We start from the raw sequence: 16,125 nt of genomic DNA on the forward strand, positions 1-16,125 counted from the left end.
ATCTCATCATCCCCTTTGAACTCAGGGAGACTATCTGGTTGGCAGCAAGTCTCATGGATGTTGCTGATATACAGAAAGAAGCCACCAAAAAGGTCTTCAAGGATGCCCAAGCTTGGTCATCTTTTGGGCATCTCAGGAAGATCATAACTAAGGGGTGAGTAAGTAGTTAATATATAATAAGTGCACTTCAGCATTCCAGTTTGCCAACACCTTTGCAGGTGATCTCATCAATACTCATGGAGGCATCTATAGAAAGCAGTTTCCTCTATGCAGCTCTTACTTCTGTGAGTCCTCAGCCAAGTACCTGCTGGTGGGAGTGGGGAGTGGTCAGTAAGATCAGTAATGAAGAACATAAGCTCATTATAGTGTAGAGGAAAGGGAGGACATGTTAAGACAAGAGCTGCTGGGCCCCTCTGAGTCTGGCTCCTCTTAATACTTTCTGAGAATAATGGCGTCTGCTTCCCTTCTGCTTTGTAAATCTTGTAGAATTTCCTCTTTCGGTTAACTGTAACTTGGAACCATACAAAGGAAGAAATTCTGGGAAATTTAGTTTCTAGCCTTAGCCAAGGTGACACAACACAAACATATCACATGTTGTAAAATTCATGTTTTTCAACTATTTAGTTTTATGAAACAGTATTTTCTATCACTCTGAATCAAAGATTAAACCTCCGTTAAATGTGGGGACCCAATAGCAGTGGAAGTCTAGTTTAAGTCTTTAGTTACTGCTTATATTTTTGGTTTTACATTCTTTTAAAAATTATGTATTATAAAACAATTTTAAAACTACACGAAAACATAAGAAATACTACAGAGACATCCCATATACACTTTATCAAGATTCCCCCCAAAATAACATCTTGTGTAATTGTAGTACACTATTACAATCAGAAAATTGATGTACTTTACAAATCATGCATGAATTTTATTCAGGGCAATATGCAAAGTCAATAGGAATTTCTGGCATAGGAAAATATCATCTGGGATACATGATAAAATGATGATTTTAGCTGTGTTGTGGATAAAGCGGACTGTAAGTTTCCAAGAAAGGATCAAAGAAGCAAGTTTAGAAGTTACCACATAAGTCAAATGAGAGATGATGGTGGCTAAGGTGGAGATTGCAGAGGAGAGTTGAGGGGATTCATAGTGGTAAGATTGTAGACAAGTCTTGAAGGTAGAAATTACAGTCTTTGCTTATGTGTGGGATATGAAGTATGAGAGAAGAAAGGTGTCACACATGCCTCCAAAGCTTCAATCTAAAAAACTGGGTTGAATGGAGCTCCTATTTGCCAAAATGGGGAAAATGGTACATTTGTTTATTTTATAATACTGATGCAGTCTGAAGTATTTCAAAGAATGATTATTATACAGTTCATCTTTCTGGCCACAGTGGGGTTCCATGAGAAAATTTGTTCTATAAAAGATTCATAAATAAATAAGAAAAACTCACTAAAAACCAGAGAAGGCATAAATAGATAATACTGAAACTGACATGAAAGACAGAATACTGGATTCAGCAGAGAATAAATAAATCATGACAATATTATGGATGCTAATTTTTTTTAAAACTCACGTTAATTGTGACTATTTCTAGAATTTATTTATAAATTTCTGGAATTGAGAAATCTCATAGAAATGGGATATATAGTTTTTAAAAAATACCCAGGCCTCTACTCCCATGAGAACATCAGGTCTACAGCATTTCTGGGAAGATTTGCCAAACATCCAAGGAGCAGATAATTTCTAGCTTAATGGAAAGTCTTAAGAACATGGAACAAGAGAGAGCATTTATTAAACTTGGTATCTGAGGTCTATTTAGATAACAAAACATTGTTTAGTTCTGTAAAGGAATATTTTTTTTTTGTCAGAAATCTTATATCAATGAAAATTAGAAAATCAAAGACACCTGTACACTTTAACCATATATCCCAGAGATATATAGATGGTTTAAAATCATTAATCTATTGATATAATTTTCCAAAATAACAAATTAGAAAAATATTATCTATACATGTAGGAAACATGTCATAAATTTTGGTGATAATTTATAATGAACCTTTTAGATAACTAGGAATAGTATATAGGGTCAGCTAATAGAAATAGAAAATTTAAGTGATTTTTACTCAATAATGACTTTATAACTACTGAATGCTTACCATTCGCCTACTTTATCTTATGAATATATGAATATACATGTAATTTTTTATATTTTGTAGAGTATATATTGAAGTACAGAGGGGTTGAGGAACCTGTGTTAAGTTCTCAGCAAGTACACAGGGGTGCTTGGAACTAGGACAAATTTATGCTCTTATGCCTTGTATGATTGTTTCACATTAAGGTAGGTAAAGTTGTGACTTGTTGGCCATTCAAGAGTACAGGAACTCAGGACCCTGTGATTCTCCTGTGCTTTTGTGGTCACATGTCAGTCATGGTTTTAGCCATCGCATCTGCTTTTGGTGCCAGTCATGCATTGCTAAATGTGTAAAAACATCTCTGTGGTGGAGGAACAGCTCTGATTCTAGCATTTGTCTATTTCCATGGTGTAAATACTTGAACCCTGACTGATTTCAAGCTATCAAACTGACATCTCTGAATAGACTTGGATAGAAATGCACACTATAGGCTCTCCAGGCAAGCCTGGGCTGGTCTAGCTCATGTCATGAGAGAGGAATACTACCCCCAGAAAACTTCAGCAGAATTTTGCTCTTGTCTCAGTGTCCAGGATAGTGTCACATGACCTAGGAGAGCTCTAAGGAAGGCTAAGAATATGTTTTATTTGATCATACTGTCACAGATAAATTTGTAAGGAAATGACTATTGACTGAATGACCAATATTTTCTACCATAAAAGGCAACTTCCTTAATTTGGTACTACAAATATCCTACTTTTTAGAGGAATGTTAATGCTAGAAACAAGACAATAAAGGCTACTTTTACTGTTTCTATTGAACTTTGCACTAGAGATGCTAACCAGTTGCAGTACAGTATAAATACAGGGATGATACAAATACTATTGGAAAATAAATGTTGGCATTTTCAAATGCTATGGTAAAAACAAAAAACAAAAAGTCTAAGAGAAAGCAGAAGCATTATAACTAATGAAGAATTTAACAAGATGGCTGGATATAGGCCCAACACACATGCACAAAATCAATAGAATTCCTACATATAAACAATAGTTAATTAGAAAAATATAATAGAATGAAAAATAACATTCACAAAATGGTAAGATGCCTGGGATTAAAGATTATGAAGGATTCTAGAGAACATAAAATAAAGCTTTAGTGTGGCAGGCAAACCGGGGCCCAGGGTTACGCCACGTGCATCCGAAGATGGCGACCGGCACAGAGCAAACGACCTTCTGAATATGCATGGAGAAAGGCAGGACGGGTTTACAATTGGCTGTATTATAATCAGTTCAGCTGCCTAGCGTGTGGACAGATATACTTTACGTGTATGCTTGAGCGAGTGACTGCTTGACCTTTAACAGGATTGGATGGACATATCTGGTTACAATTGCTTATGCATGAGACTGCTTATATATTGAGGGGTTATTGGATTAAAGGGGAAGCTGCTTCATGAACTTTTGAAGAGTATGTGTCTTCTGTCCCACTGGTGGGGCCATAAGTCCAAGAAGTGGCTTTCCGCAAGTGGAGCCACTTGAAGCCACCGGGCAAAGAAGCCCCGGTCTTTCGTTAAAAGCGGCTCGAGCCGCTTGAAGCAGCCGGTAGGCAAGCAGCAGTGGCTTTCTGCATTTAGTAAACATCTAGGACAGGGAAGACAGTGGTAAAGATGTCTATTTCTCTCACAGTGGTTTGATGGGGATGCCGAATGGCAATGGTGGGGAACATGTGGCAGAGCCACCTGCTCACTTCATGGCCAGGAAGCAGAGAGAGAAAGAGGAAGAAGCCAGGGTGTCACAGCCCCCTTAGAGGGCACTGACCTAAGCCCTCCCCATAGGCCCAACTTCTGCAGGCTCCACTCCCTGTGAGAGCCACTCAGGGGTTCTAGATCTTGGGAACCAAAACTTTGGGCATACAGGCCTTAGGGGGCCATCAGACACCCACACAAGAGCAGCAGTGGGCCTCACTGACTTCAGTCCTGTAGATCAACATTTGCCCCAGTGGGAGGTAAGGAGTCACCCTGGTGTTTTATTCCAGCTCCACTCCTTGTTGGGTGGTACTTGAAAAGCAAGAAATGCTTTTCTCCAGTCTTTCCTTCCCGTAGCAAGTGAGAGCCTTCAGTATTAAAAATATTCTCAGGAATTCAGGAACTGAACCACCAGAAGAGATTCTTAATTCATGCATAAATGCTAATTGATTTTTTAATTCAATAAGCAACATGCATAAAACAATATTCTGGGCTATCGATAAATGCAGAAATGACCTTGGAACATAAAAGCAGGTGGCAGGAAATTAACATTGACCTACTATGGGTCAAGCTCCAAACAGGATTTGAGTACACAGTCAGGCAAATAGCATGGAGTTCCTTTAAATCTGATGTCTTAAAAATATAAACTTAGGCTGATCTCCCTCTGGAAAGAGCCCATATTCTCCCTTAAATATGCATCTGCTTTTCTAAATAAATCTGTGTGTCTCTAAGTGAAAAAAAAATAAAATATATTTATATATATTTAGTGTTTATTCAATTTGCCAGTTAGAAACTTGTTTTCTGTTTATGTAAATTATTTGTGTTCCAAGTAAGAGTTTTACTCCTAAACTAATTACCACAGCATACCACTCATCTGGGATTGTCTTTTGTTGCACTATTTTGTCGTTAAAACTCTTAAGAGAACAGACAACCTACATGCGTGGACAGGTTTATGGAAATCTCTAATTTTGTGAATTATCATTTAATTTTCTTTTGTCTATTTTTTTCTGTTAGTGAAACATTTCCCATTCTTCTGGAGTTTTTTTTTTTTTTTTTTTTTTTTTTTTCTTTTTTTAGTTTTCTCATTTTCAGAATTGCAAAATATGGTGGGTGAAAGTGAAGCTAAAAGTAAGGATCCAAGGTTCAGCTCTTGAATTGGCTACTTTTTGTTTGATCTTGAATGACATAGCTGAAGTTTTAATGCCTCAGTCTCCTCATCTGACTGTGGAGATGATAACATTTAGCTCAGAGGATTGTTTGATTGGAGAGAAGTAGATTAAATGATCGGCAATAATGTATCCACATCAATCACCCCAACAATGAACAGCATTAAAGTTCTGTAAATGATTATCTATGAATATTTAAAAGATCAACTATCTAGAAATGTATAGAAATGCAATTTTATAATTTATTAGGCAAATATATTATGTATAATATTTGTGTATTTATATATAAGTAAGGACTTGATTGGAGCAGAACAGAAGGTATTCCTAGAAATAGATGTAAAGTATCACATACGTGTTATATGTGTAAAATACATGTTCATTACATTGTAAAATTACATTTAGGTTATATTTTAAAACAGGTCCAAATTAAATATCTTGGTGAAGAAGACACAGGGACACAACTGTTTGCCTGCAGAGGAAATTGTTTCCTTGCTGTACAGTACAATAAATGTTCTAAAGCAGAACCAGTACACCCGGCTGTTGTATTGCATTGGCAAGTTATGATAAAATACCAAATCACTGTCTAGAAACAAAACACATTTTTGTTGTTATCGAGAGTAGCTGTAACTAAAAAGAGAGTACCCCGGTCCATTTAACAGGTGAACCTTTTATTTATTTTTTTTTCTTTTCCTCATTTCTTGCAAAATTGAATTAGGTAAAGGCTATAATATTATTTGTGTTTGTAGAGGATCAATTTCCTGAGCAGATTAAGCTACTAATTTATATAGAGTTTCTATTTCCTAACATAAGTGAAAGCAAAGGCAATGATATGCATTATTATTCCATTTATATGCAAACATAAATGTTTCTCCAGGTAACTCAGTTGGGTGCTTGCCACACCACCTCTTCTTTTAATGGTGTCCAGATTGGATGCTCTTTTTTCAATCTTTTCAATCTTGAGCAATCTTATTAACAGAGCAGCAACTGAGAAGAGCACTGAAATAATTACCTGTTGAGATCTGTGTAAGTGAGCACCTTCTCCATCATCGCCATCAGGAACCACTTACTGGATGCCTACTGTGTCTGGAGTACTGGGTATAGCAGGTATATAAACCATGTTTCCTGCTGTTTTTGAAAGGGCTCAATGGTGGGGTAGAAGGTATTCTCATCTGAATCTGAAAGGGTGGGCTGGGGCAGTGATGGAGCTGGACAGCATAGCAAGGCCCAGCCTTGACCTAGATGTCTGTATTTTATGGAACGTTGCCTGCTCAGCACTTGGCCACATCCAGCAGTCAATATGGTCCAGGCATTTTAAAGAGAGAAAACAACCTGGAACGACCACCTTTTGGTAGTTTAGCAAGAAGCAGGGTCGGCAAGTCTGAGTTTAAGGAAAAGAGAACCAGAAGCTGAGGCCCATCTCCCATCCCCATCAGTTCTAACAGGCCATTTCCCTCCCCTGGAAGCCACTGCTGGGCCTGTCACTTAGTTGTGCCCAGCAGTACTGCTTTGCTCTTTTTCTCTGTGGAGTTGCCAATACGGCTTCCTTCCCTGGAGTATTTTTGTGTTGGATGCAGTGAAGCTATGCCCAATCTCAGCACAGTCACTTCTGTGGGTCAGAAGAGATTTTGAGGGATTGTGTGTGTTTTGCTACTTTGTTTTTAACTTTAAAAAAAAAAATACCTCACTCCTGATGGTTTGTATAATCGTAACATCTTTCCACAACATATTTATCAAATGCCATGAGTTAGCAAGTAGGGCGAAGACTATTAAATCAGTTAAAATAAGAAACACAACAAAAATAATTTTTTTCTTCAAAGTATAGCCCTTCATTGCAACTGGGAACCAAAAAAATCCAACTACTTCATCACTTGCGGATGTGTCTGCATAAATATTCCAGTACATTGATTCTGTCCATGCTCACTATGAAGGGACACATATAAGAACCCAGATCACGAAACCAACTTTGATTCAGGCACATCAAAGTGGAAATTTTTTGAGAATATATCAATGGAAATGTTAATGTTAGATAACAATATGTTATAAATTTTAACACTGACCTTTAACATTCCAAGAGCAGGAATTGCCTGAGGCTTGCTACTGTCATTGCCTCAAGTTCTAGTTGAACAAGCTTTCATTTGGCCCTCCAGAGGCACTACTTGATGAAATCACTTTGAGAAATGTCAGAACTGGATAAAACATTTTCGCACACATTGTGCATGACAGGCAAACCTGGTGGGTTCATGTTAAAAATATAAAACCTCATCATGGACTTGTTTGAAAAGCTTTGCTGTCCTCTCTACAAATATAGATGAGCCAATTAAGATTCAACATCCTGGCTGAGAACTCACACGTTAAGGTCATAGAAGATTGATAGTACCCATGGACCACTGTTGCTTTTTGAAGGAAATGTTGCTTTCCAAAGTCTAGAGACCAAAATGGAAAATTATAACCTTCTCTTCCCATAGACAGCTGTATAGTTCTATGAAAATTGCAAGCAGAGAGAGTCCTACCAAGGGTAAACATACAAAAAAACTCAATGTGTAATCTCTTTGGCAATGACAACCAATTTAGCTCAACGAATACATAATTGACCAATTGATATTTTTCAAGTATTAAAATGTACTTATTTTGAAAAATCAAATAACATAAAAAGTACAATAAAACAGTCTTGCTTTCTTTTTTTTTTTAAGTCCGTTTTATTACTTTATTTGGTATACTTAGATAACTTCTTTGTGTAAATATAGAATGGTTTATGTAAATACAGAATTCTAAGCAAATTGGTATTTTTTCTTAGTCTCAGTCTCCTTTTCAAAAGGTAGCATCTTCCCTTTTTCATTTGTATATATGATATGTAACATATAATAGTAATATATATTATAATTCATTTATATATGTACATGATTTTTCCATATCAAACTCAAGCATAATATTCCAGCCTGTGGATGTAACAATTAATTTAAGTGGACTTCCATTGAAGACCATTTGTGATTGCAATTTTATGCTATTGCAAACAATGCTGCAATAGATAACTTTGAATATAATATCATTTTGCTTGTATACAACTTTATCTGTAGGATAAATTCCACAAAATTGAATCCAGATAATTTATAACTTTGAGATATTGCCAAATTATTCTCTATAGGTTAAGGTTAAGGGAATTTGTGATATCAGCAGCAATTTATGAACCTTATTCATGTTTGGTCTTTTAATAGATTTAAAAAGATATTTGGATTTTGGGGTAAAAGATTAAATCAATGTAGTTTTAATTTGCATTTCTATTTTGATAAAGTTAAGCATTGCTCTAAATACTTAAGAGTCATTTGTGTTTCCTTATTTCTTTTCCTGTGACTCATATGTTCACATATTATGCAAATTTGTCTACTGGGCTGCTCCTCTTTTATTGAGTTGCTTTTCTTAGAAAGTTTCTTTGGAACTCTTTTTATATTAGAGAGAGATTAATACTTTATTTCTGGTATATAAGTTTGTCATATGTCTTGTTTTTTTTTTTTTCTTCTTTTTGGTACTGGGGAATGAACCCAGGGGTGCTTAAACAAAGAGCCACATACCCAGTCCTTTTTTATATTTTATTTAGAGACAGGATCTCAATGACTTATTTAAGGCCTTGCTAAGTTGCTGAGGCTAGCTGTGCACTAGCGAGCCTTCTGCCTTAGCCTCCTGAGCTGCTGGGATTATAGGCATGTACCATCAGGCCAGGCTGTCATATGTTTTTTGGCTTTACTTATAGTGATGCTTTTGTTCTACAGAGGTTTTGCTTTGAATTATAATTTTTATGTAATTATTTTTATAATTTTAATGTATAGCTTCTGAATTTGGGTACAAGATGAACCGATTTTGCCTATGTCAAAGTAATAAAAGAATTGTTCTAAATTTAATTCTAGTACTTTGCTGTATGAACATGTTAATTGTAATTATCAATGAATATAAAATAAGATGAATAGATTGCAATTGATATATAATATGCGGTTATTGATATACACTTATTAATAAATCATCAAAGAATGTATGTATTTACACCTTTGACAAAACTTTATTTTCTTTATTAAAAGTTATTTTCTGTTTTTCTAAGTTTTCTTTGGAGAATATTATTTATTAGTTGTACTTTTAAATTTTCATTGTGAATTTTGGTTTGGTCTAATAATATCCTATTATGTATGCATTTCTAGTTCTCCTTATCTATTATTAAATTATTAGATGTATAGATATTAACAACTTTAATATATTTATCATGATTTGTATCATCTAAAAATTATGAAGTGCTCTTCTTGACTTTAACTTTTGATTCTTTAGGCTGAATTGTTCTACCTCAGCTGATTTATATGATAGTAACATCACAATCCCTGTCTTTTCCTTTTTTGCATTTTACTGTGTTTTTATTTTCAAGCTTTTTAAATCATCTGTGTTAACAGTACCTATGCATACAACATAAAACTAGGCTCATATTTGTAGTTCAATCTGAACATTATTTTCTCTTTTCAGGGGAGTTGAAGTTTCATGTTTGTTAAAACAGGAGATATACTTGGTCTCACTGTGGCTAATTTTAATCACCTGTCTTTTGATTTGACAATAACTACTTGAGTGAATTAGCTATATGCTGGTTTTGAAGCAGAGTAGAAAGTTTTTGGCCTCTGTGGAGAAAAAGTATGATGATCAAGATCTGGTTCTTACATCCTCCTACCCGGAAGTAGTAGGAGGCATTCGTTCTTGTCATGTTTTGCTACTACAAACATTAACATCATGTTTAACTTGAAAGCAGGATGGAGAGGACAGTCCTATCTTTGACCTGGAAGGATTACAGCAGGAATATTGTGCATAACTTAATAATTACCAAATGAAGCTTTTGTATGTTTTGATTAGTGATTTTCAAGCTCACTATAAATGTTATTTAGGAAATCCTGATTTTAGGATTAGATGATACCAGAGAAATTAGGTCTAAATACTTTGATATTTCACTCTGTCCACAAATTACTTGTATTTATGCAATTCTGAATAAAGTGTAATTTGGATATGGAGAAATTTTAAATATATGAAGTGCTCAGTTAGTGGAGATAATGGTAATTATAGCAATATTAATGTTGATGATAATAACAATAGAGAAGAATGACAAGAAAAAAATTGAGAAATGTAATTATAGTATGGCAAATTACAGAACTTCATTTAAAGACCAATGACATTTATTTTATGGCATTAGGAGATAACTTTTTGGAATAGCATCTTGGAATATCACTACCCAGAATGCTTTCACTTTTGGCTTACGGAAAAATGTGTATTTTTGGGCTAATGTTTTTGCAAAATGTAATTTATCTTTCCGAGTCATCTTTTCCTTTGTTATTATCGATAAGTACTTGGTTGGAATTGACTTAATATTATTTTAAATGTTAGAGTCATACAAGTTTACATTTTTAGCCTTGAAATTGTAGCAACTTGCAATAGCACTTTGCATGGTACCTTAGTCATGTTCAAGTCATATTTTTTGAATGATTCTTGGAAAAATGATCTTCATGATTAAAGAGAATCGTATTCCAGGTCTCCTGTCACCTTCAGCATAACAAATAAGGTACAAAGAGAACTGAAATTTCAAAGAAAACAGATTTTCATTCATTCTGTTCATTAATGGAAATTATTTGTAATAAAATACTTGTTTAAAATACTTTCAGACTTAGGTAAGGATACAGGCAAATATTTTCCTCTGGGGAATCTTAAAGAGAGAAAATATCACTTAGTACTCTTAATATTTAAAATGTTAGACCTATCAATAACTTAATGAAGTAAGGATTATTATGATGTTCAAAACCATTTTCTGATGAGAAAACTTGCCTGATTGTTCTAAAAGAACAATGGGAGTATGATTTGCAATATAAGAAGTTTAACTCCAGAGTCCAGAATGCTACAGACACACTTGCTGACATGCTTGAGAAAGGGTCCATCATCACCTTCAAACTGCCTCTTATTCAAAGATAAAAATTACAAAGACATGAAAAAGAAACCTATGGAAGATAAAGGTCTTGGTCTCTGTTTTGTAGAATTATATTTATAATTTATTATATGTTTATTATATAGGCTATTATATATTTATCACATATAGCATATTCATTTTATTAATGATATCATTACATATTTACTGTTTGTTATGTATTTATTAAATATAATAATATATTGTTTGTCATATTTATATATATTTAATGCTATATATGTTATATATAAGATTATCACATATTTATATATTATTATATTTTACATATAATATTTAAGCAATACTATTTTTATCTCCCTTAATTATTTACCAGATACTGACTCCTGATAACTAAGAGGCTAGAACATTTAAATGAATACCAGACTTTTCATTCACCGAGACTCTGAAATAGGCATTATTAACCAATCAATTATTGGTTATTATTAATCAATCAATACCTATGATTATTTAAAAACTACTAAATTTGAAAAGATCATACCCATTTTGTTGAATATATAACATTTAAAGACTGCTTGACTACTTTGCTATCCATCATGAGGAATTGATGGAGTTAATTTTTAAACCTGTCATGAGGTAGAGTTCTAACCATCTTTTTTGCTTGTTTTTCCATTTATTTAGATCTTTTAAAATTTCTTTCAATAATATTTTATAGTTTTCAAAATATAAGTGTGGCATTTCTTCTGTTAAATTTATTCCTCTTTTATTCTTTTTGATATTATTGCAAATGGAACAGTTCCTATAAGGAATCTGACTTCCCCCACCACCTGTCAATCTGCGTTAGCCCGCCTCTCACGTTACAGGAGTTTCCAGCTTACGTTGCTTCCTGCCTCCAGCATTTCGTCCTAATATGTCATTGGTCCATCAGTCAGTCTGTAAGAATTCTCCTCCGCGATTGGTTCCTCTCAGCCCGCAAAATTCCTATGTCTGAGACAAACTGTATGCCATCTTCCCTCTTTGCTTTTCCCCTTTTCCCGTGCAGATGTGAATTCGTCTGCGCAAATAAATGGTTCCTTGTATGAGACCTGTATCTGTGGAGCGTTTCTGGGAGCTAGCGATGAACCATAACTGCGCGCCTCTTTTTTCCAACCTAACAGTTTCCCTAATTGTATGTTTGGACTATTCATTGCAAGTATATATACAAAATCAATTGAATTTTGATACTGATTTGGTGTGCTACAAACTTTTTCTACTCATTGATTAATTCTAATAGTTGGTAGCATATTCTTCAGGATTTTTTCAATACAAGATAATACTATCAATGAACAAAATTGTCGTTCCCCCCCCCAAAAAAATCTGGATGGTTTTTAATTTATCTTTCTTGTCTAATTGCTAAGGCAAGAACAATCAATATAATAGTAAATACAGGTGTTCAGAGTGGTTACCTTGTCTTATGCCTAACTTAGGAGGAAATATTCAGTCTTTCTGGTAACTGTGGATTTTTGGAGATGACTGTGTTTGTCAGCTTCTTGTGTCTGTGACCAAAATTCCCAAAAAGAACAACTAACTTAGAGGACAAGTTTATTTGGGGCTCTTGGTTTTAGAGATCTCAGTCCATTGTTAGCTGATTCTGACTCCATTGCTTTGGTCCTGAGGTAAGGTAGAACATCATGGAGGAAAGGAATGGCAAAAGAAAGCTGTCAGCTCATGGTAGCTGGGAAGAGAGAGAGAAAGGGAAGAAGGAACCAAAAAGAGATATGTCCCAAGACCATACTTCCTTCAGTTATACTTCATCTACCTACAGTTACCACCCCAGTAATCCATTCAGATTAGATATTAAGTGGATTAATCTATTGATGAGGTTTTCACCTCTGAAAATTGCTGCTTTGCCTAAAACATGAAACTTTTTGGAGAACATTCCTAGAGCCAAACTGTAATACTGCCCCTTTCTGGTTAAGGAGTTTCCTTTCTCTTCCTGGTTTGTGAATTGTTTTTTATTGTGAAAGGATGTTATATTTTGTAAAATACATCTATTGAGAAGTTCATGTGATTTTTAGCATTCTAGTGGTATCATATATTACACCGATTATTTTTCAGATATTAAATCAACTTGTGTTCTGGAATAAATCTTAGTTTATCATGGTATATTAATTCTTTTCATATTTGTTGCTGGATTTGGTTTGCTGGTGTTTTATTGAGGATACCTGCATCCATTTGCATAAGAAATATAATGTTCCTATACTTCTTGTCCTTGTGATATCTTTGTCTGATTTTGGTATCAGAGTAATACCTCAAAAAAAGAGTTAGGAATTTTTTCCTCTTTTATTTTTTGGAAGAGTTTCTGAAGAAATGGTATTAATTCTTTGAAAGTTTGGTAGAATTCATCAATGAAGCTCTATTGGTTCAGGCTTTTTATGGTCAATTTTTAAACATAAATTCAGCACCTTCATTTTTAAATCTAATCTGATTGTCTGTTGCTTCTTAAGTCAGGTTTAATAGTTTGTGTTTAAATTTGCCCATTTCCTCAAAGTTACCTAACTTATCAGTGTGCAGTTTTTCATAGTATTCCTTCATGATTCTTTTTATTTATGAAAGGTTGATTGGAATGTCTACTTTTTCACTTCTGGTTGTAGTAATTAGAGTCTTGTCTCTTCTCTTTCACAGTAGAAGAAGGTGCAAATTGTGTTGATCTTTTCAAAGAATGTTGTTTCCTATTCTGTATTTCATTAATGGTCAATTTAATTTTATCTTTTCTTCTGTGTATCTTGTTCTTTTCCCATTGTTATAAGGTAGAAATTTGATATATTTGTTTTGTTTTACTGTAGGCATTTACAGCTATAACTCTTCTTCAAAACATTGCTTTAGTTGTATCCTAGAAGTTTTCACATGCAATGTCTTCATTTTCACTTATTTTAAAGTATTTTCAGATTTCTTTTATAATATATCTCCTTCAACCTATTGATTGATTAACAGGGTGTTGTTTATTTTCATATTTTTTAGTTTCCTTAATTTCTTTTTGTTATTGATTTCTTTTTTTTTTTTTAATCATGGTCAGAAATATATTTAGTATTATTTCTATCCTTTAATTTATTGAAGTTTGTCTATCATATATTCTATCCTGGAGAATCTTTTGTTTGCACTTGAGTAGAATGTTCATTGTATTGTTGGGCCAAGTGTTTTATAGATGATTGTTATGATCTGACTGATTTATACTGGTGTTTAAATCTTTTGTTTCCTTACTGATCTCTCTCTAGTTGTTTTTCTCTATTAGTGAAAGCAGATTCATTGATGTACCCATCTATTATTTTGGAATTGTTTAATCCTCCTTTAATTTCTGTTAGTTTTTGCCTAATATATTTCATGCTTTATTATTAGGTGCATATACATTAGTAATTGTTGTTCATTCCTGCTATGTTAAAACTTTTGTCATAAACATTTTTCTTTAACTCTGGTAAATTAAAAAAAATTTTGTCTGACACCATAGTTTTTTTTTTTTTTTTTTTTTTTTTTTTTTTTTGGTACTGGGGATTGAATCCAGGAGTGCTTAACCACTGAGTCACATCCCCAGTCATTTTAAATATTTTATTTAGATACAGGATCTGTCTGACTTTCTTAGGGGCTCACTAAGTTGCTGAGGTTGCTTTGAACTTGTGATACTCCTGCCTCAGCCTCCTGAGCTGCTGGGATTACAGATGTACACCACCACCCATGGCTGATACTATATTAATGTTGCTATTTGCATGTTGTATCTTTTTCATCCTTTTGCTTTCAATCTGTTTGTGTTTTTGAATCTAAAGTGCTACTACTGTAGAGAATGTTCAGTTGGATAATGTTTTTAAATCCAGTCTGACAATTATTTCTGCTTTTTGAATGGATTAGTTAATCCCTTCACTTTCAGTGTTATTACTGATGTAGTTGAATTCATGTCTGCCATTTGATATTGCTTCCTATGTGCCTCGTATCTTCTTAAAATCTTTCTAATGAATACTTTCTAATTTAGTGGGTTTGTTTTTGTTTTTGTTTTCTTGTACTTAGGTGCTTAACCACTGAGTCACATCCCCAGCTCTTTTTTTTAATATTTTATTAGAGACAGGGTCTTGCTGAGTTGCTAAGTGCCTTGCTACATTGCTGAGGCTGGCTTTGAACTCGTGATCCTCCTGCTTGAGCGTCCCAAGCTTCTGGGATTACAGGTGTGCACCACCAAGCCTGGTTTCTAATGTAGTATTTTTAATCATTAATGATTTTCTCATTACACTTTTTTGAGTTAGGAGTTTAGTGATGCCTTTAAGGTGTACCATATATATTTTAACTTACCAGAATCAGCTTCAGATCATGCTTAGTTTCAGTAATATATAAAAAATATTACTCCTACATAACTCTATACCCATCTCATTTTAATGTATTATAATATACATTATACCTATTAATGTTATAATATTAAACTATTATGCTAAATATTGCTTTATCATCTTTCATTATTTCTTAACCCATTACAGTTTTGCTCTATCTCTTCCTATTGAGGTAACTATTCATACATATATATATGGTACTGGGGATTGAACTCAGGGGTACTTGACCACTGTGCCACATCCTCAGCCCTATTTTTTTAATTTTATTTATTGAAAGGGTCTCACTGACTTACTTAGTGCCTCACTTTTGCTGAGGCTGGCTTTGAATTCTTGCTCCTCTTGTTTCAGCCTCTCACACTACTGGGATTTCAGGAGTGTGCTACCATGCCCAGCAGCAAATATATTATTCATATACATTCCATATTTTATAAACCCAACAATATATTCTATACATGCTATTTTATAAAACTGTTGTTTAAATTCATCAAGATAAGAAAGAAAATGCAGAAGAAAAAATATGCAGTTATATCTTTTATAATTAAATAATTACCCCTACCAATGCTCTATGGCTGTAAAATTAAATTGTCATCTAAGGTCACTTGCTTTCAGTCTGAAGAACTCCCGTTAGTATGTATGTAAGGCAGAACTGCAAGCAACAAATTATCTGTTTTTTGTATATTTTAAATGGGGAACTCTTAGTTTCATCTTCATTTGGAAATGATAGTTTTGCGGGATATGGGATTCTTGACAGTTTTTTTTTTAATTTGAACACTTAGATTATGTTATCCCATTGCCTTCTGGCCTTTGTTAT

Source organism: Sciurus vulgaris (genome assembly GCF_902686455.1).
Source record: "Sciurus vulgaris genome assembly, chromosome: 15".
Classification (NCBI taxonomy): Eukaryota; Metazoa; Chordata; class Mammalia; order Rodentia; family Sciuridae; genus Sciurus; species Sciurus vulgaris.